Source organism: Prinia subflava, chromosome 1 (genome assembly GCF_021018805.1).
Source record: "Prinia subflava isolate CZ2003 ecotype Zambia chromosome 1, Cam_Psub_1.2, whole genome shotgun sequence".
Lineage (NCBI taxonomy): Eukaryota > Metazoa > Chordata > Aves > Passeriformes > Cisticolidae > Prinia > Prinia subflava.
Genome location: NC_086247.1, coordinates 149,907,245 through 149,928,195, shown reverse-complemented (window position 1 = coordinate 149,928,195; position 20,951 = coordinate 149,907,245).

Here is a 20,951-nt window from a genome sequence, read left to right as displayed (position 1 = left end):
CAGGCTCAGATTCCTAAGGAATCTGAAGTGTGCCTTGGCCCATCTGGGATGGGTTTTCAGTCCTCTCCTCATGTATATTCTCTGGTCTGGTTGAAGATGTGCTCATGGCAGGGGGACAGGACTAGATGGCCTTTAAATGTCCCTTCCAACCCAAAGCATTCCATGGTTTTATGACATTCCTGCCCTGGTTCTTTGGATTTCCAGCCACATGGAGTCTCAGGCAAAAAAGATAAACCACACATCCCCACACACACTGTTCCTGAGCCTTTCTGCCCTAAATGTGGGCTGTCTGCCCCTTAACACTCCCTGGCTAGAACAGCTGGTGTGTGGTCTGACCTACACCAGGGCACCTTCATCCGCTCCTTTTTCCAGCCCTCTCCTGGAGGACCTTCCACAACGCAGGACTTGTGCTCCAGCAGAGGTTCTAGGTCCTGCCAGCACTCTCCTTGTACACCTCAGGTATTTCTGAAAACCCCACTGTGCATCCCACCCCCTGAGGTGGGTTTGTCCACCCATCTGCTGCTGCCACCTTCCCCTGCTTCCCCATGAGGGGATGAGGACAGGAGCTTTCTAAAGGGCCAGCAATCCCTGTGAGGCAGAGCTGTAATTACGCTGCAGTTATATTGCAGTTGCTATGCAAACAGCAGCTCCTTTTGCTTTTCAGTATGTAATTATCACTAAATCATCAGGGTGGAGGTTTAACCACCTGAGTCCTTTACTTTCCTCGCCCCTTGGGGTCTCAGGGCATCAGCTGTCAGGGCTGACCACCTGGAGGAGGCTGGGCAGGGAGCAGCCCTGCCCCAGCTCTGTGGGCATCCAGGTGCCAAAGGAGATAATCCCAGTCAGATCCCCATGGTTGCACCAATGTGGAGCTACCACCGCTCAAAATTCAAACTGCTCTTGCCCAAACCCAGCCTGTTTTTTACCATTGCTCAAAATCCAAATTGCTCTTGTTCAAACCCAGCCTGGTTTTTACCATTGCTCAAAATCCAAATTGCTCTTGCTCAAACCCAGCCTGTCTCCTCCCTTGCAAAGGCAGTCGGTGGGTGTGTGTCACAGCCCTCAGCCCTGCTAAAGAAGCACAGAGGCAGAATTTCAGCTTGAGAAGAGGCTGGGCAGGGGGCAGTGACCCACGGAAACCATAGGATGGCCCATGGAAGGGCAGATTCCCCCAGGGCTGCATTAGCTGTAGGAAAATGCTTCCCCAGAGGAGCCAGGGTCATCCATCACCTGCTCCTGTCTGGGATCTCCACGAGGTTTGGGCCCACAAACCCCCACACGCCTCCACTGTGCACTTTAATAGCAACATCCCCTACCCTGGGGGCAAGACAGGGATAAATAATTAACTTTGTGGTGAGCTGGGTGGTGGACAATGACAAAGATCCCCTTAACCAAGGCCTCTGAGCCTGAATCTCCTCAGTCCCGGCAGCCTTCAGGTTTGTCAGTGTATAAACCACACACAAGTGATGCCTTGGGAATGCTGGGCTGGAACAGAGGCTGGGCAGAGCTGGAGAATAAAGCAGAGATTTATTAAAAGGCCTTAAAGGATTCACCTTGGGCAGCACAAGAGCCTGGCCAGGGCTGCACCCAAGGTGGGCCCAAAATGGGCCCCAAATGGACAAACGCTGCCCAGGCCTCCCCCTTGGATCAGTTTGGGTCCATTGGCACTTTGGGGTGGGATTGTCCAATGCCAGCTGCAGGTGATGCAGTCCCATCCTTCTTGTTTTCTCCTGCAGCCACCGCTGGTTGTGCTCTGGGGCCTGAGAACTTGTGCCAGCTGTCCTTGGTGTGCAGCAGGAGAAGGATTTGTTTTGTGTGGCTGCTGTGTGCAGAGAGCTGAGTGAGCCTGGTGTGAGCTCAGGGGCTGGGATACAGGGAAGGGAGAACTGAAGGCATCCCAAGGACCTTGGAGCATCCTCAGCAGCATTCCTCAGCTCCACAGGCCTGAGGAGCCATCACCTCGTGCCCTGCACGTGTCCCCTCTCCTTCTGTGCAATTACTTCTGTGGCACACACACATGTCAGGCTGGCATCAAACCACGGGCTGGGAGCTGAACCAGCTCCAGAGCCATTAACAACCTCTGGAATTGTGCAGCCTCCCTGCTGGCTGCCTTTTACGATCCCTTTAAATTGTCAGCTAACAAGATGGTGGGGACGTCAGCTTAATGATCATTAGCAAGACCCAATTAGCAGGGAAGCATAATGAGTCCTCAAATGCAGGCTTGCTAATTTAAATACGGATAATTCATGGCACCAGTTGAGTGCTTAAACAAGGATTTCAGAGGTCCTTCTTCAATAGTGTGGGCCTGATCGATCTCCATGAATGACAACGGATTGGAGGCTTTGGTGTGTTTGTGAGAAATTTAACACAATTTGTCTGCAGCAGCAAATGCTTCAATAAAGCTCCAGCTAAGAAACAGTCAAACTTCCACAACCATTTATCAGATTATCACACAAGAGGAAGGAGTGAAAAGCAGGAGGGAGGGAGAGAGAGAGAAAAAAGGATCTGAGCGCAGCTGCAAAATTTATTATTTTATTGTACCCTGGAACTGTATTTCTTCTTCCTATTGTGCATGTGACTGGGTCGTTTTACCAGCTAATTCCTGCGTCTCAGAAGCGCTCAGTATCACAAGGCAATGGGCCTTGGAGTCCAGGCTGTCAGCTGAACTCTGGAAGTTAATGGGCCAGGCAGCTTGCGTTGGTGGGAAGCGTTCCAGGAGAAAACATCCTGATAAAAGAAAAAACATCCAAAGAGTGACAAATGGCCCTATGAGGCCAGAGAGGGAGAAAAAACCAAGACAGTGGAAAGAAAATAGTGCTGGGAGGAAAATAGAGGCTCATAAAAATATACATTTGTGTATACATGTATGCATCAATAAAAACAGGCAGGCCGGCACGAGGGATGCAGAAGCAGCTGTGGTTTCAGGCAGATTTGTCTCAGAGTGGGGTTGGGTAGTTTGAAACTTGCAGCAGAAAAAGGAGAGGAGAAGAAGTTGATTTGATGAAATAATTGTGAGCGGGACAATGGGATGGAGAAGGGAAGAGAAGGTTTCGCAGCTGTCAGGCAATTTAGAAGGATGATCAGATCTTGCAAAGGATGGAGGGTTTCTCTCCCTTTTTTCATCTCCTCACATCTCTCTCATGGCCTGAATGGTGAGAGGGACTTTGTCCCCACAGTCAGAGCTGTCCAGGCTGGGGAGGACAGCAGCTATATCAGCCACTCCTGCTGCTGATCCAGGGCTGGTTTGAGTAAGCTGGAGCCCATTTGTCTCTGCTCAGCCCCATTTGCCTTCCAGCACTGCCCTGGGTGCCTGGTGCTCCCTCCCCCTCAAGCTGCCCTCCTTCCTGAGGCTCTAAAGGTAGTGATGACTCCCCAAACTCCCCCTGGAGAGCACAGGAGGGTGAGGGTGCAGCTCTTGGTGAGTGAGATGGCAGCACTGGGGATGGAATGTCCACAGTCCATGGGAGACCATCACCATCTGGCTCACAGAGTCCCAGCAAGGCCAGTGCTGAGCTCTTCATCTCCCTCCTCACATCTGACCCTCAAGGAAAACCAGGGATATCCTTTATTGCTGACACACAGTGAATTATTAACCAAAGAGGCAAGATCCAGAGATTCCTCAGCACCAGTTCAGTGCTTCCTTGTTCATACTCAGTGCTGAGAGGCTGGATGGGCACAGCAGGACAGAGGATTGTCCCTGTCACCTGCAGGCTGAACAGGTTGAGCCTGACATGGAAGAATAATTCAGTCCTTAACATTAGCAGCCAGTGGTATTGAAAAGCTCATTCAGGACAGGGGCTGACAAGCCTGGCCTAGGACTTGCAGGAGATATGTGCCATTGTGGCCTGGTGGGGGCCAGGTGGGACATCCTGGGCCACCAAATGGAACCAGAAAACCAGGGATGGGTTGAGACCCTCTGTCAGTACAAGCATTTATATCACAGACATGCAGATAGGTGGCTGATGAACCACCTCACATCTCCTGACCATCAGAACACTCCACAGGGAGGTTAAAAATTAACCTCCCTCAACAGCTTTGCTGGCCTTGAGCAGACAAAATTCAAGGGCCACTCCTCAGCAAGGGCCAGTCTTCAGTCTGAGATATTAAATTAGCAATTGTGACTTCTCCTTAGTTTCATCTGTATTTGCATGTCAAAAGTCACATTTAGAGCCTTTCAGCTGAAAATTAAAGCTGGAAATCACAGCTGGAAACCTGTGATTCTCACACTCTCATAGACTTGTCATTGGAATTTTGTGAAAACATAAAAGAAAAAAAATGAGAACTTCATGAAAGTCAAAGGTGAAATTCCCAGGGGCCTGTTGTGGAACTCCCACCATCAGCATGGCAGCCTGAGACTCCAGACAAAACCATGAGAAATGGAATTGTCACTGTGCAGCATCTCACCCAGCCTTGACCCAGAGCTGAACTCAAAAAGTTCTCCCTCCACCAGTCTTGGAGATCAAGAAATTTCCTCATTTTCTCCTTCCACAGAAGGTCACCCTTGCATAGTTTTCACTGACTTTCTTAGAATCCCAGTATCATTAAGGTTGGAAAAGACCTCTGAGTTCCTTGAGTCCAACTGTGCTGGCACTTTGTTGGTGCTGTTGGCAGATCAAGGGTTCTCTGGGCTGGATTTATTTTGTGTAGTAGCACAAGGCTGTAAAAAGTGTTTTCAGACTTTTGGAGGGTTGGCTGAGCTGTTCCCAGAAGCCAAGGTCTCTCATTTTCTCTAGAGACATGTGTGTTCTTGCCCATTTGGAAAGCTTTTATTTGGTCAGAGGAGCAGTAAATAAGGTTTTACTGACAACACCATTGCTGTGAGCAATGATGGATTGTCACCACAGGAGCGTAACTTCTCAGTGAAATAAGCTCCTATTTAGTAAAGAAATGCTCCTAAGAGTGACCATCCACAGCCAGGGGTTATCCCTTTGAAAAGGTTGGTTAAATGACAGAGCTGAGCAGAATATTAATTGTCATTATCCTTAATGTACCTCATTTTAAAAACAACTGAAAATCTAATTAAAATTAAACTCTCTGGTTTTGAGTAGTCGTTTAGTCTTGTTGGTCTGGAAGCACAAAGCTGACACTGAAATTTCTTATCCTGGTATGTGATTTATTGATAAGTGTGCTCAGATATGGGAACTGGGGCTTTCATCTTTCCACGAGAAATAGTTTTCCCATCTGTAATACAGGGGCTTTTCTATCAGCTACTTTATAACTATGTCATAGCTGCAAAATATGAAATGAGTCTGAATAACTGTTAAGGAGGTGGGATTTTCCTCTAATCAATGAACTTTTGAAAGCTCTCATCCTCCAGCAGCTCTCTTAGCACCCGTCCACAAATGGGATTGCTCATGAAAAAAAAAAGAGAACTCACAAGTTTTTTTCCACAAGCCTTGATGTCATGATGGATCTTCCTTTTCAATTAATTTGAACAAAACCCCCAGCATTTCTGTGTTTGTGATTGGCATCACCAGGACTAAGGACATTCCATTATTTTTCCCCTCTTGTGAGCTATGTTAATAATATCAAGACAAATCTGCTCTTAGGGAAAATTGCCTGGTGCAAGAGAAAATGAGGCCTTTGATCCATGAACCTTCTGCCCCACAAGAAGAGCTCCCCAAGCTTGCTTAGTGTGCTGGAATGGGAGCTGGGGTGGGATGGGATGCAGCTGCTGTCTGCACAGTTATCTCAGGGGTAAATGGGAAAGATCAGGCAGAGCAAAACTGAGGGCAAAAGAGCTGAGAGGGAGTCCATGAGACTGGGTGGTTACAAGAAGGTTTCTGACTCCCAGAGCAGAGCTGTCCTGGGATGGCCTCTGGGGAAAGGAGAAGGGGCAAAAAAACCTCTGCTGATTTAACACAGAGGCTCTCAGTAGGGAGCAGGAGGGAGGAGGAGTTCTTGGAAATGCTTCATCTTGCCAGTTCCTGCCTTGTCCTCTCCCATCCTGTTCGGAGCAGCAACCTTGGCCACTGGATAATGGAAGAGGGAGGAAACTTCAAAGGAATCGAAGAGAACAAACTGCAGAGGTTAAAAAGCAGAGCAGAAGTCATTGAGAGCCTCTGGGGAGGGGTTTCTGCACCGTGCTGGAGTTGCAGGAATGGATGGAGGGATGGATGGAGGGATGGGTGGATGGATGGATGGATGGATGGATGGATGGATGGATGGATGGATGGAGGGATGGATGGATGGATGATGGATGGATGATGGATGGATGATGGATGGATGGGTGGATGGATGGGTGGATGGATGGATGATGGATGGATGATGGATGGATGGATGGATGGATGGAGGGATGGATGGATGGGTGGATGGATGGATGATGGATGGATGATGGATGGATGGATGGATGGATGGAGGGATGGATGGATGGATGGATGGATGGATGGATGGATGGATGGATGGATGGATGGATGATGGATGGATGATGGATGGATGATGGATGGATGGATGGATGGATGGATGATGGATGGATGGATGGATGGGTGGATGGATGGAGGGATGGAGGGATGATGGATGGATGGATGGATGGGTGGATGGATGGATGGATGGAGGGAGGGAGGGAGGGATGGATGGATGGATGGATGGATGGATGGATGGAGGGAGGGAGGGAGGGATGGATGGATGGATGGATGGATGGATGGATGGATGGATGGATGGTGATGGATGGATGTGTGGATGGATGGATGGATGGATGGATGGATGGATGGATGGATGGATGGATGGATGGATGGATGGATGGATGGATGGAGGGAGGGATGGATGGATGGGTGGATGGATGGGTGGATGGATGGATGGAGGGATGGATGGATGTGTGGATGGATGGATGGATGGATGGATGGATGGATGGATGGATGGATGGATGGATGGATGGATGGAGGGATGGATGGATGGATGGATGGATGGATGGATGGATGGATGGATGGATGGAGGGATGGATGGATGGATGGATGGATGGATGGATGGATGGATGGATGGAGGGATGGATGGATGGATGGATGGATGGATGGATGGAGGGATGGATGGATGGATGGATGGATGGATGGATGGAGGGATGGAGGGATGGAGGGATGGATAGATGAGCAGGGATGACTGTCACTCAGGTGCAACACCCCAAAATACCATATCCAACCCCAGCAATGCCCTGTGCCACTGGCACCCCACAGCTCCACATTTCTCCTCTCCCAACAGCCTCTTCCCCCAGGTCCAGCACTTCTCCATTTGGAGTGTGGTCCTGCAGCTCTGAGAGCTGCAGGCCCTCACGTCAGCAGCATCTCTCTGGAAGCTGAGCGTGCCTGTGAAAGAGATCAGAGATGCTCTTTGAAGAGTCGGCAGAATTTCTCATTACAGATTCCCAGCTGCATTTTCCTGCTAACCTTGCATTCCTGAGGATGCAAAGTGAGATGGGGACATACGTATGGAGAACATGTTACCCCTCTCACAGGCTATTCCCACAGCCAGGAAAATATGTCCTGTGAGTTTCCTCCCTGAAGAAGGCCAAAAATCAAATCAGTTTTTCCCTTGGAATTTTCCAAATGCTCTCTGGGCTGTTCCTGACTGTGTAGAAAGCTCACATTTCAGCCCACAGCCCACAAAGGGTTCAGCATGGATATCTATCACAATAACAGTGCCATCATCTTCCCTACTGCAGCTACCATTATTTAATTCTTATTTATAGCCCTCAGCTCTGAGAGGAGCAGCTTGTGTTAGCACACACACAGAGTGACAGCAAGCGACTGGTGACAACCAGGCCCTGGCAAGACTCACCACTCCTGTACTTGGGGAAAGACGTGGCATATTTTTATTAGTATTTTTATCATTTATATATTATTGCAGTGCCCCACACAAGGTGCACAACAATGGATAAAGGTGGGGTTTGGGTGTTTCTGGTGAAGTTTCTCTCAGCTCTGCTGTGGGGAGCACAGATGTGTGTTTGAGCTTGGTGAGGGATGGGGAAAAGGGAGCCAGACCCAGCTGCATAACAGGAGGGGGTGGAGGAACCCTGGAATATTCCAGTCCCATCTCCTGCTCTGCCCAAACCAGGAGCCCTCACAAGTCCACAGTCCTTGAAGGTGATGCTGAAGTAAGGAAGGTAAAGAAAGGCTGGATGCAGTGTCAGGAAGGTTTCCCTGTTCCCTCCTCAGGGACACCCAGGACTGATCCCTGCCCGTGACCATTCCCAGAGCACATTCCTGATCTTAGAGGTGCCAGTTACTGCCTCTGCAAATACAACCCCTTCTTAATTATTGCTCATTAGCAATAGTATTATCATGTCTAGTATTGTATGGACATATATAATTAATTATTCACTTTCTTAATTAAATGCTTAATGGTATTAATGGTTTAAATCAGGCCATCAAAGCACTTAGAACTCATATAAAATGATACCAGCACTGAAAGAGATCCTCATCCCCACCAAGGCCTATCCATTTGCTTCAGGGTTAAAAATTAATAAAAAGTCTAAATAATTAATAAAAATAATTATTGGAAGTTAATATAAAATATTAAATATTAATAACAATAAGAAATTATTTGAGTTAAAACCAGTGTGCTTAGATTCTCCACAGCATCACCTCATCACTCTGTCTTGATGTGTGAAGTCATGCAAAAACAAACAAACAAACAAACAAACAAAACCCCACAATTAAGGTGAACTAGACAAATGTATGAAGGGACAGATGTTGAAGGTGCCCGGCTGGAGCCACTGCAGCATCCCCCAGCCTGTGTGCACCCCATGGGGAGCGGGTGTGCCCAGGCTCCTGCACAGACAGCGATCTTTCCACAAGGATGTGGTGAATAAAGGAGTCTACTCCTTGCAAATGGCCTGGAACTTGCACTTTTTGCCTCACACCTGTGTTAGGCAGAGGATCCAAAGCAACCAGCAGCCACCAGAGTGGTGAGATCAAACCCTGCTGCTCCTGTGCAAACCCTCACCCCAGATTTGGGGGCTTGATTTTGCTGCTCACGCAGAGTGGTGCAGTGGGGATGGCACCAGGGATCTGCAATATCCCTGTCAGCTCAATGCAGGGGCTGCAGAACATCTCCAGCATCCTGGAGCTCTGGTGGGAGATCAGAAGAGAGATTCCAGGGTCTCACAGCAGCAGGAGATCCCTGGCTGTTTGTGTATGGGCCCCCCATGCACGGTGCCAAATCTGGAGCTTAAAACTGAATTGAACCTGCTGTAACTAACATGCAAAAGGGAAGGTACCCTGGCATTTTATCAGTCACAGCATGGTTTGGGTTGGAATGGGAGTTAAAATCATTCTGTTCCAGCCTCTGCCATGGGCAGGGACACCTTCCACTATCCCAGGCTGCTCCAAGCCCCATCCAGCCTGGCCTTGGACACTTCCAGGGATGGATCTGCCACAGCTTCTGTGGGCACCCTGTGCCAGGGCCCCAGCGGGTCACTCTGTTCACATTGCATGGGAACTTGGTGTACTTAGGACAGAATGAAATCATCCAGCTCCTGCTGAAAGTGAGATCTGACTCCATGACCATCCTTGTAGCTCTTCAGCACTGGATTTCCCTGCTGCCAGCACAAATCTGGGGTCACACCATCTAAACCCTTGAGTGTTTACGCTGTCTCCTGGGTCCTTGCCCTCCCGAGCTGCTCAGAGTTGGTTTCTGCCCTCATTGATTCCTGCAGCAATTTCTGCTCAGTGTTTTCCAGTGAAAAGGAATGACCTGCTTGCCACCCTGTGCTGACAGATTTAACTCTGCAGCCTGCACTGACCTCAGCTCCCACGTCCAATAAAATGCCTCAATATCCTTTCCCCTGCAGCTCACAGAGTGAGTGCAAAACATTCACAGGTTGAAAACAGGGTTCAGCTAACTAATGGAGAGAAATTCCTGACAGGCTGTTAAATGCAGGGACAGCACTTCTGGAAGTCCAGGAGCCACAAAGTGAGCCCAGGACCCATTGATCCAGGCAATACCACCGGGTGTTTTCCCTGCTCTCACACTCTTCTCCAAGCTCCTGATCCTCTGCTCAGTTCCTTGACTCTTGAACCCTTGGTGGACACAGGACCAGAACTAGATGAAGCAACATGTGTGGATGTTCTTCACTCCCTTCACTCCCCTGGGTGACACACACTCAGGTGTCCTTTTGTGAAATACCTCAGCTTGCAGCAACCCATCCAATTCCTCTGAAATCAATGTGACTTCAGGGTGCAAGAAGCAGCCTCAAGGCACCACTGATCTCCTGTTTCATGTATCTGTGTTTTGTGGGCTGCACAGACCACGGAGTGGTGGAGACTGGGAAATGCACCAAAGACAGAAAGTGCCATTGTGTATGGGTTGGTGTCAATTAATTCTAGGAACGTTCTGAATAAATTAAATTATGCTGCAATCTGAAACGAAACTGGTTCTTAATTAAAAGATAAGATATTTCTTAATCCTCAGATGATTTAAACAAAAAAAACAATTGTGGGAATCACAGTCACCCTTGTCATCTGGCTGAGCAGTTTCAGTGCTGAGGCCCTGAGGCATTCAGAGTAACCTCAGAGCTGTGCACTGCTACAGCCCTGCTTTGAGCAGGCTCTGGGCAAGGTGACCCACAGAGATCTCCTTCAACCCAAATCAAGAGTGTGCAGGGATACGACAAGGTTAGTGACTTTAAACTGAAAGAAGGGAGATTTAGGTTGGATATTAGGAATAAATTCTTCCCAGTGAGAGTGGAGAGGCCCTGGGACAGGGTGCCCAAAGAAGCTGTGGCTGCCCCATCCCTGGAAGTGTCCAAGGCCAGGTTGGATGGGGCTTGGAGTAACCTGGGATAATGGGAGATATCCCTGTGCATGGCAGGGAAGTGGAATTAGATGATCTTTAAGGGTTCTTCCAACCCAAAGCATTCTATGATTCTGTGACTCTCCTTTGTTCCTTGCACTGAACTCAGCTGTTGGATGCTGAAGAATCAGGATCTGTTTTGGAGACCTTGGTGATGAACAAGTGCAGCAATCAAGCATGAAGTAGCAGGGTGTAATGTGTCAATAAAAACACTGAGTACATCCTTTTTTATTTCTAAGGTTCATTCTGGAGAGCACTAGGTGGGTTCATACCCAGAGAGTGACCTCTTTGTACTGAGAAGTTCTTATTCCCAGCACCAGGAGTTTATGTTCCTGTTTTCCACTGAGCATGAGGACTTGGAACTCTTCCTTTTATCAGCCCCCAATAAATTCTAGGAAATATGGAGAAAACCCTTATTCCAGTCACTACAGACAAAAAAAAAAAAAAAAAAAAAAAAAGATTTCTGCTTTGTCTAGTTGCTTACCAGGGGATGTGCTGCAGCACAAAGGTATAACTTATGGCTAAATAACACACTGCAAGGAAACATAAATCGCCACAAAAAGCCAAGAAGGAAAGTCTTATACAAGCACAATCTAGCCCGTGGGAGGCAGTGGGTTTTGAGGCTGGGAGGAATGAAATCTCAGGCCTGATGTTTTCTTACAGTGATTTAGTCCCACTATCACCTGAGCAACTCCCTCTTTATTTCAGTTGTGTGAGTGAAGAATAAGTCTGAATAGCCATTTTGCCTTGACAGTCCCAATGCAGGCTATCTTTCTGTTGACTAAAGCTTGGATTTTTTTCCCCAGTATTAAAATTATTCCTTTCAGTCATGGCCTTTGATAAGATGTTCTGCTGCAGTACAATAAAGCACACATTTTAAAACATTCCCATTAAGCCAAAAGCACCACCATGGTCTGTGGCTGGATCTGGTCCTTTGCTTCTGGAGGAAAACTTCAAGATCCTGGACATCAATGGGGCTGTTCCTGATTTATGCTGGTGCAAACAAGGGAAGAAGTTGCCTCCCCACTTCATGGCTCATCACCTTGAGTGCCAGCAGGTTTTGTTCCCTCAGCAGGAGAATTTAGCTTTTATTGGGATGTTGCCTTGGACTCATATCTCAGCTAAGGTCCTAAAACAGCCTGTCTCCATAAAAACACTCTAACAAACTGCCCCCTCATGTTTCACAAATCCCTCTTTGCCTCTGCTCCTGCAGTGAGCTCCACTGTATTTCACGGGGCTGAGTTCTCATCTCTGAAAACCTGGGGACAGCAATTTTAAGACAACTTCCCCTGTAAACAGCAAACTTGTATGTTTTTCATAATGGCTGTCCTGTTATATCTTAAAGCCATAATTATTTCTCAAATTCCTTTTCTCTCAGATCCATAATCTGTTGCAATAAACAAAATTCAGTGATTAAAGAGGCTGTACTCTCTCCTTCACTGAGGATTTTTTTCAGCATTTTTATTTAAAGGCCTAGCCTTCCCCAGCTGTAAGGATTTTATGGATGTACTCACAGAGAGAATCAAGATAGATATGCAAAGTTAAAGCTTTATCAGCTCACATGGAAGTTTTTATTTTCACGCTTCTACTCTGAAAATTGAAAGTCATATCATCTTCTCACAGATACAGTTAAAAAACTCCTTTTCCTTTCTGTGTCAGAAATTCCAAAAGGAAATTTACAAAGCTGGCCCAAAAAGTCATAAGGAACCTATTTTATATACAGCTCTCTTCCCAAGAATGCTGTAGGTTTAGGGTAATTACTTGTTCTTGCAGTTTTGTGGGTTAAAATAAATGATCACTGTAGTTTGTTTTTCTTTACAGCCCAATGTTAAGGTCTTTGCATTTCTGATTTTAAGTGGAGCTAGGCCTTAGAAAAGGCTGAAGGATTAAGAGTTTAACATTATTTAATTTCTTCAAATCTTTTAGCAGAAGACTGTGTGGTTTGGAGATGTTTTTGGTTTTAGGGGGTTTTTTCATTTGTTTGTTTCATGGTATAAGTCTGGGGCTGGAAGATGGTGCTGGGAGCCCAAATCCTGATCTTGCACTGCCACTTATTTCCTGGGTGGTCTGGAAGAAAACACTCTTGAATTTTTTGTCTTGAGGACAGGGTAGGGATGTTCCCCTCCCCTTCTCAACATTCCCACCCCATGGGGCACTGAGCAGAGCAGGTATCGGGGTGGGAGCAGCCTGTGGGAGGGGAATGGAGTAATGGAATCATAGAGTCATAAAGTCACAGAATCATAGAATCAGAGAGTTATGGAGTTGTGGAATCATAGAATTATAGAGTCATGGAACCACAGAATCATAGAATCAGAGAGTCATGGAGTCATGGAATTATAGAATTATAGAATGATGGAATCATGGAACCAAAGAATCATAGAACCAGAGTGTCATGGAGTTATGGAATCACAGAACCATAGAATCATGGAATCATAGAGTCATAAAATCACAGAACCATAGAATCAGAGTCACAGAGTCATGGAATCACAGAACCATAGAATCATGGAATCATAGAATCAGAGAGTCATGGAGTTGTGGAATCATAGAATTATAGAGTCATGGAACCACAGAATCATACAATCAGAGAGTCACGGAGTCATGGAATTATAGAATTATAGAATGATGGAATCATAGAATCATGGAATCATAGAGTCATAAAGTCACAGAATCATAGAATCAGAGTCATAGAGTCATGGAATCACAGAATTATAGAATCATGGAATTGTAGAATCATAAAGTCATAGAATCAGAGAGTCACAGAGTCGTGGAATCATAGAACCATAGAACCATAGAATCAGAGAGTCATAAAATCATGGAATTACAGAGTCATAGAATCATGGAATCGTAGAATGTTGGGGGTTAGATTTATAGAGTTATAGAATCAGAGAGTAATGGAGTTGTGGAATCACAGAACCATAGAATCATGGAATCATAGAATCATAGAATCACAGATCCATAGAACCATAAATCTACAGAACAACAGAATGCTAGAGTCATAGAGTTATGAAGTTGTAAAATAGTTTGGGTTGGAAGGGACCTTGAAAGACCATCTAGTCCAGCCCCCCTGCAATGAGCAGGGACATTTCCAATGAGATCAGGTTGCTCAGAGCCCCATTGAACCAGACCTCAAATATTTACAGGAATGGGGCATCCACCACCTGTCTGAGGAACCTGTGCCAGTCTCTCACCACCCTTATGATAAAAAACTTCTTCACTTGGAGGCCACTACTCCGTGTCCCATGGAATCTTGTACAGTGATGAGGCCCTGGCACAGGGTGTCCAGAGAAGCTGTGGCTGTCCCTGGATCCCTGGAAGTGTCCCAGGCCAGGTTGGACAGGGCTTGGAGCACCCTGGGATGGTGGAAGGTGTCCCTGCCTATGGCAGGATGTGAGCTGGATGAGCTTTAAGGTCCCTTCTACCCAAATGGCTCTGTGCTTCTGTGAGTTTATGGCTCAGATAAGTGGTGTGGGTTCACTGGGAGGATAAAGCTGGCACCTCCATCTGGGAAGGAATTTATTACTAACCAATAAGGGGTTGGAGGATGCAAATGCAGACACTCTCCAGAGAGATGGCAGCAGGACTAGTTTATTGTGCCTGACTATTTTCTGCCCTTTTTATTTTAACCTCTGTATCCATAAACAACACCATGGCTCTTCTCCCTACACCCAGCCCAGTGGATACTCACAATCCCCTGTGCTGGGGATGTTCCCTGTCTGTGCTGGCCCCTCAGTCATGCCCAGGGTCTGCCCAGGAGATTCCAGAGATGCAGACCAGGCCCACATCTAGCACTACACCTGACTGAATGAACATTTTCCTCCACAGGCACATATTTCTTTATTTCCTGCTTCCTTATGAGCATGCCCACAGCCCCATCATCTGCTTAGTGGAGGATGATTGATCCTAGAAGAGGTATTTAAGAGGCCACTTGTGTGATGGGGATCTTTCTCCTGCCTGGATGAGTCACCAAAAACCCCAAGGTAGGGACACACAGAGCTTTGTGTCCTCCAAAGCCTCCCATCCTGCTGCCTGGAGAAACAGCCTCAAGCAATTACAGAAAAAACCCAGTGGTTTTGGCTCTTCCAGGAAAGCTTGGATGGACTGTGGAAAAGCTGAGTGAGGGTGTGGTCCTTCTGCAGGGAAAGACAGAGAACAGATAGGTAGGACTAAATTTGACCTTAAATGGGAAAACAGGGGTAGATTCCTCATGCCTGGACATCAGGGCAGTGTCATGAGAAGGCAGGGGGGACAGTAGCACAACCACCCTGTGCATGGTGTGGCTGCCTCGGGAGGAAAGAGCTGCAAAACCCTTCCTCCACATCCCATGGCAGCTGTGTTCTCTCTCCTCTTCCCACTGCCACAGCCTGGGACTTGTTGATACACCCTCAGAATGAAAAAATTGCAGTCATATGCAGATGTACAAATCCCACCAAGCTATTAAAGTGCTGGTGATTTATTATTCATAGAATCATGGAATGGTTTGGGTTGGAAGGGACCTTAAAGAACATTCAGTTCCACCTCCTGCCATGGGTAGGGACAGCTTCCACTATCCCAGGTTGCTCCAAGCCCTGTCCAGCCTGGTCTTGGACACTTCCAGGGATCCAGGGGCAGCCACAGCTTCTCTGGGCATCCTGTGCCAAGGCCTCCCCACTATCATTCAGTCTACCCTTTACTAGATGTGGTATTACCAAAATTATGCCCAGGGCTGACCAGCTCCCATGGCTTTTACAGAGGTGCAGACCCCCTCTGAGCACCCCAAACTCAGGGGCACCCCAGGGTGACCTTGCAGGTTGTTGTAGGCACCCCTTGTTCTGGAGGATGGCAGTGACAACACCATCCCTGGGGAATGCTGGGGTGAATCCTCCCCTGCAGGAGCCAGGGAATTGAGGAAGTCTGGAGAGCCTTGCAAGCCACCTTCCCTTCCCACTTGCCTCCCCAGCCGTTTATATCCCTCCAGCCCTTCCTGCTCTAAGATAATTAAGGACACAGGAGAAATTAAGCTAATTCTGTTGGGGCTGCTGCACATCTCTTATCACCAGCTCTGCCTTCCCTCCTTCCTACGTCTGTGTGATTAAAGCAGGTTTTCCTGCTGTAATGTAAAACACCTCGTTCTTTGAGACCAGTTTTGGTCACAGCGGTGCTTGGCCTAAACTTTTAGTCCTTCCCAGGGAAACTCCTCAAAAACTGAGGCAAAATGCTCAGCTCCCTGTGGCTTCAGGGTGAATCCCCCTTCCCAGTCAGTCCCCAAGGACCATCCTGCTGGAAAGGGCTGTCAGTCTGTCACGGGTCACTCGGGGTCACCGACAGACCCTCCCTGCCATCCCTGCCCAGCTGGCATTAAACAACAGCCTGGGCCATTTTTAAATGCTGCCGTGGCAACCTTTAAACAGAGGCCTGTGCCAGGCCCAGGGGCTGTCACAGCCATCCCAGGCCCTGGGGACAGATTTAGGAGAGGCACAAAGCAAAATAGCACCAAAGGGCACAAGGACACCACCAAAGGGCACAAGGACAGCACCAAAGGGCACAAGGAATGCACCAAAGGGCACAAGGAATGCACCAAAGGGCACAAGGACAGCACCAAAGGGCACAAGGACAGCACCAGGCCCTTCCTTCTTCCACAAGGGAAGGTTGAGCCTCAGGAGATCCCTGTGTCTCTGTGCTTGATATTGTGGGAGAAGGGAAGGGAGGGAAAGCCCTCTGCCTCCTCTGCTCTCAGGAAACCTGGAAACAAGAGGCAAGGCTGGCAGGGAGCAGGGAAATGCCCTGGCCACCAACAAAGAGAGGTGATGGCCAGTGCTCTGGGGGAAAAAGTTTTGGGTCACCAGCTCACAGAGCAGGAGGGAGCTCGCCTGAGTGAAGACTTTCTGCAGAAAAGAACTGCCCTTGTGAGCTCATCCACCAGGCCCTGCCCCATGGAAGGGCACTGAGCACTGATGTCCCCCCTGCAGGTGACACTGACCCAGCCAAGAGCTGGGGGTGCCAGCTGCACACCTTAGATCATGGAGTCACAGAATGGGTTGGGGTTTAAGCCACCTTGATGACCAGCCAGCTCCAAAACCCCTGCCATGTGGGGGTTAATCCTCTAGGTTAGGTTGCTCCAAGCCCCGTCCAACCTTGAACACTTCTAGGGATGGGGCAGTCACAGCTTCTGTGGACAACCTGAACCAGGCCATTGCCATCCTCAAAGAGAATTTATTTTTAATATCTGATTTAAACCTTGCTTGCTTCCTTGCTGGATTCACGAGACTCCAAACAGGCAGTGCTTTATCAAACCTTGGATCAGTGCCACTCTCCCTTCCTGCTTACCCTGTTGTCTCAGGTTCAAGGATACAATTCCCACAGTGTAAAGAGTTACAGGGTGAGAGCTGAGCCATGGTTGCTGCATTTTCCAGTGCCAGGTGCTCCTCACAAAGGCTAGGTGGCATTTTCACCTCATTTCTTTCATTACAGCTATAGGTGTCCATTCCTTATCTCTTTAAGGCCCATGTAAGTCCCAGGATGAAGACCAAGGCTAAGGGTCACATGAAAGGGGATTTTTTAGCACAAGGTGCAGTCAGCAGTGTCCAAGGAAATGAAAGTTTCAATGATGTCACTGGTGCTAAACCCAGGATCACCCAATACCCCCTAAGCCAGCAGGTTTTTTGTGGGGAAAAAAAAGTGTTTTCCTATGTGTTTTTTTTTTTTTCCTAAGAGTTCAGGTTCAGCAGGAGTGGGTTCCTCTTCCAAAGCTTCTGTGTCAGGTTAGGCCAGCTCTGATTTGTTTCTGCAGCTGTTTTTTTGTGACCATGCTCCCACAAATAGGAGCTGAGCAACAATTTTAGGGAATGTTGTGGCTGCCCCTGCCAGCACCTTGAGGCTTCACTACAAGGTGGTTATTGATCCTGGCAGATAACAGCCTTTCCTGTAGAAACCAACACTATCTCCCACAGTTGATTAGGCTGTAAATTATTGGTGATTGTTTTCATACCTTTGGACTTGGCTCTAGTTTGTTGTCTTTTTTCTGAGGGGAGAAATAGTCATGGTTTATTTTCATAAGAATCCTCTTCAGGCTTATTGATGGGGGCCAATTTCAGGGCTCATTTAAATGAGACACATCCTCAAAGCCTTTGCTGAATCAAAGCTTAGACCTCTCCTAGCATTTCAAGCTTTTCTTTTTTTTTCTTTTTTCCTTTTTTTTTTTTCCACTTCACCTTTTAGTTATGTGATCCTGAGGGCAGAGATGGTGTGATAGGAGTTTCCAGTTTTGAGATTGCCAACAGGATGCAGGCTGGTGATAAGGCACAGCTCCCTGCGATAGGTGTTGGCTGCATTTGATCCTGAACCATGCAAAACAGGAGGAACTTTGCATTCCTCTGCCTCCCATTCATGTGTTTCACCACAAGGGTTGTTCTCTGGCTGTTCCACAGTGGGTGTGAGGGATTAACATCCACCAGGGCAGAGCCAAACCCTGGCTGCAGATAATTATGCAGAAGGTATCTCATCCTCCCCGGGGTTACTCTGCTACCAAGTGTTTTTACTCAACCTGCCAGTTTTTGGGGGGGAGATAAACTCGTTTGAGCATGTTTCCTGAGTTCAGAGCTGTTAATATTGGATAGAGCTGGCTGCTCATTTCCTCTTCTACCCATTCTCTTCTGTGCTTTTGAAAATGAAGAGAAATTATTTGTGCTTCTTAAACTGCAGTGAGGATGTTCTCATTTCTGATAACATGAAAAATACCAGGGCAAAGAGACACTCAGCCATTAAAGCTTGGAATGGGCTTGGGCACATCTTCAGAATGCAAAGATGTGCCCAAAACAGCCTCTTCTGTCTCCAGTATTTGTCAGGTCATTAGGAAATCAAGGGGGCAATGATCATAAAATTCTAGAATGGGTTGGGTTGAAAGGGACCTTAAGATCATCTCATTCCAACCCCCTGCCACGGGCCAGGACACCTTACACTGTCCCAGGTTGCTCCAAGCCCTGTCCAACCTGGCCTTGGACACTTCCAGAGATCCAGGGGCAGCCACAGCTGTTCTGGGCACCCTGTGCCAGGGCCTCAGCACCCTCACAGGGAAGGATTTTCACCTGACAACTCATCTAAACCTCCCCTCTGCCAGTTTAAAGGCATTGCCCCTTGTCCTGTCTCTTCATGCTCTTGTCAAAAGCCCCTCCCCAGCTCCCTTGTATCCTCCTTTATTGATGAAACCTAATGGCCTCTTTTCTTTGGGCTTGTCCCCTTTCCACAGTCCACAGAGGAAACTAAAGAACATGTTCAGATTCCTCCAGTTAAGGGGTGAGATTCATCTCACCCAGGATTTTCACAGGAGTTCTCTACAGCTATGCCCAGGCTCCCTTTAGAGCCAGGGGTGAGAAAATGGCAGTCCCTGAGGGGACCTATTTTAAATGTCAGTTTTGGGATGAAATTAATCATATTCCAGCAGTTCCCATTGCTTTCCACTGTTACAAGCAGAGTCTTGAACATCCCAGGGAGAGAAACTCCCCACCAGTGCTTGCTGTGAGTGTTGTGGTCCCTCTCACTGAGATGCAGCCTGTGTTCATGTGAGGAACAACAGGAGATGGCATTAGGCTGGGTAAAAGCAAGGTTATTTTCTTTTCCCCTCACTGTACTGAAGGACAAGGAAGGCAGCTCAGATTATCTGCTCCTCTGAGGACTTCTGGCTTCATCTTTTAACTGCTATGTTTATTAATTGATCAAATGGAGAAGCAGAAGAGGTTTTGGGATGTGTGGCTCTGCCATCCCAGCTGGTGAAATGAGCAGACTCAAAGCAGAAAATGAGTCCCGCTCCTGCAAAGGGCCCTCTTAAGATGTCTAAAGCTGCATGGACCAATCATTTTGCATTAAGCTGATTGGGCACAGTTTGCTCTGTTTCCTCTTTCACAGAGAAGAGCAGCCTTCTTCCAGAAACTGAAAACCACCAGCATTTTCTAGAAGTGGGCAATGACAAAAGAAACAGGAAATAGAAAACCAGCCATTAAAAAAAAAAAATTAAATAGTAGATGAAAGACATATCATGCCACTTTCAGGGAACTCAGACAAACCTCGACATGCTCCAGTCACCAGAGGTGAAAATGGAAATGTAGGATGTGGTGTGAAACTGTGGGACCCTCCTGGTTCTGCAGCCCGCACGGGGAAAGCGCCTTGGCGCATTTCTGAAGTGCAGATTTAGCTCAGCATCCTGGGAGAGCACATCTCAGTTCCTGCATTTCATTCATTTTCATGCCTTTCTAATGCAGATGCAGCTGAACTGTACCATTGATTCCTGCACACACCTCTTTTCCATATAGATGATGACTGCATCAAAGAAGCCAGCGCTCTGAAATAGCACACAGTGAAATACCACAGCAATTCTCATTTGGAGTCTATAGTGGGAGAGCAATTTCCAAAAATGAAGGGCAAGGTTCCTAATCCATAGCAGCTTTTTGCCAGAGAGATGTGGGAGAGAAGAAACAGGATGCATCCTGCATGAATCATCGCTGTAACCACCCTGGATTTATTAACTGGAATTGTGAGGAATAACCAAAAATGATTAAAGCCCCAAGTCTGGTGAAAGGCGTCTCCTCAAGCACTGGGTGTTGTGAGATAGTGCTGTAGTCTTCCTGTTGATTTCAAAGAATTGAGGGCTAAAAGGTCAAGTTTTCAAGACTAAATAATTCATTGTTTAAAATTATGGGACAGCTGTCATCAGGACCTATCACAGACAGGGGTGAAGACATCCCCAGGTCCTGGGAAACTTGTCCTTCCCCAAAACAGGGTGACTACAACCACCCCTTTTCTTTTTCACTCACCAGCTATTTGCACAACTGCTGCCTCCCACTCCTACCTCAGAGACCCCAAATTCCCCCTTCATTACCAGCACCACCAACCTGAAGATTCACCCTCACCAAGGTGTTAAGCCCCGTCCTTTGCATGGAGACTGTCCAGGTTTGGGGGCCAGGTTTTGGCAGAGCATGGACAGAACCCTGAGGTTCTTCCTCCAGGTGTTGCTTTGTGAACCCACCCCTGACTGCCTGGCCAGAAGGAGAGGGGCACAGGCCACCCCCACGCTGGAAGTGGCTCTTCTGTAGCCAAAATTTGGCTCAGTACTGCATGTTCTGAGGTGCTCCCTTAGCCCTTCCCCCAAAACCATCCCTGAGATCCCAGAAGTGGGGAGCTCTGCAGGCTCAGAGGGTGTG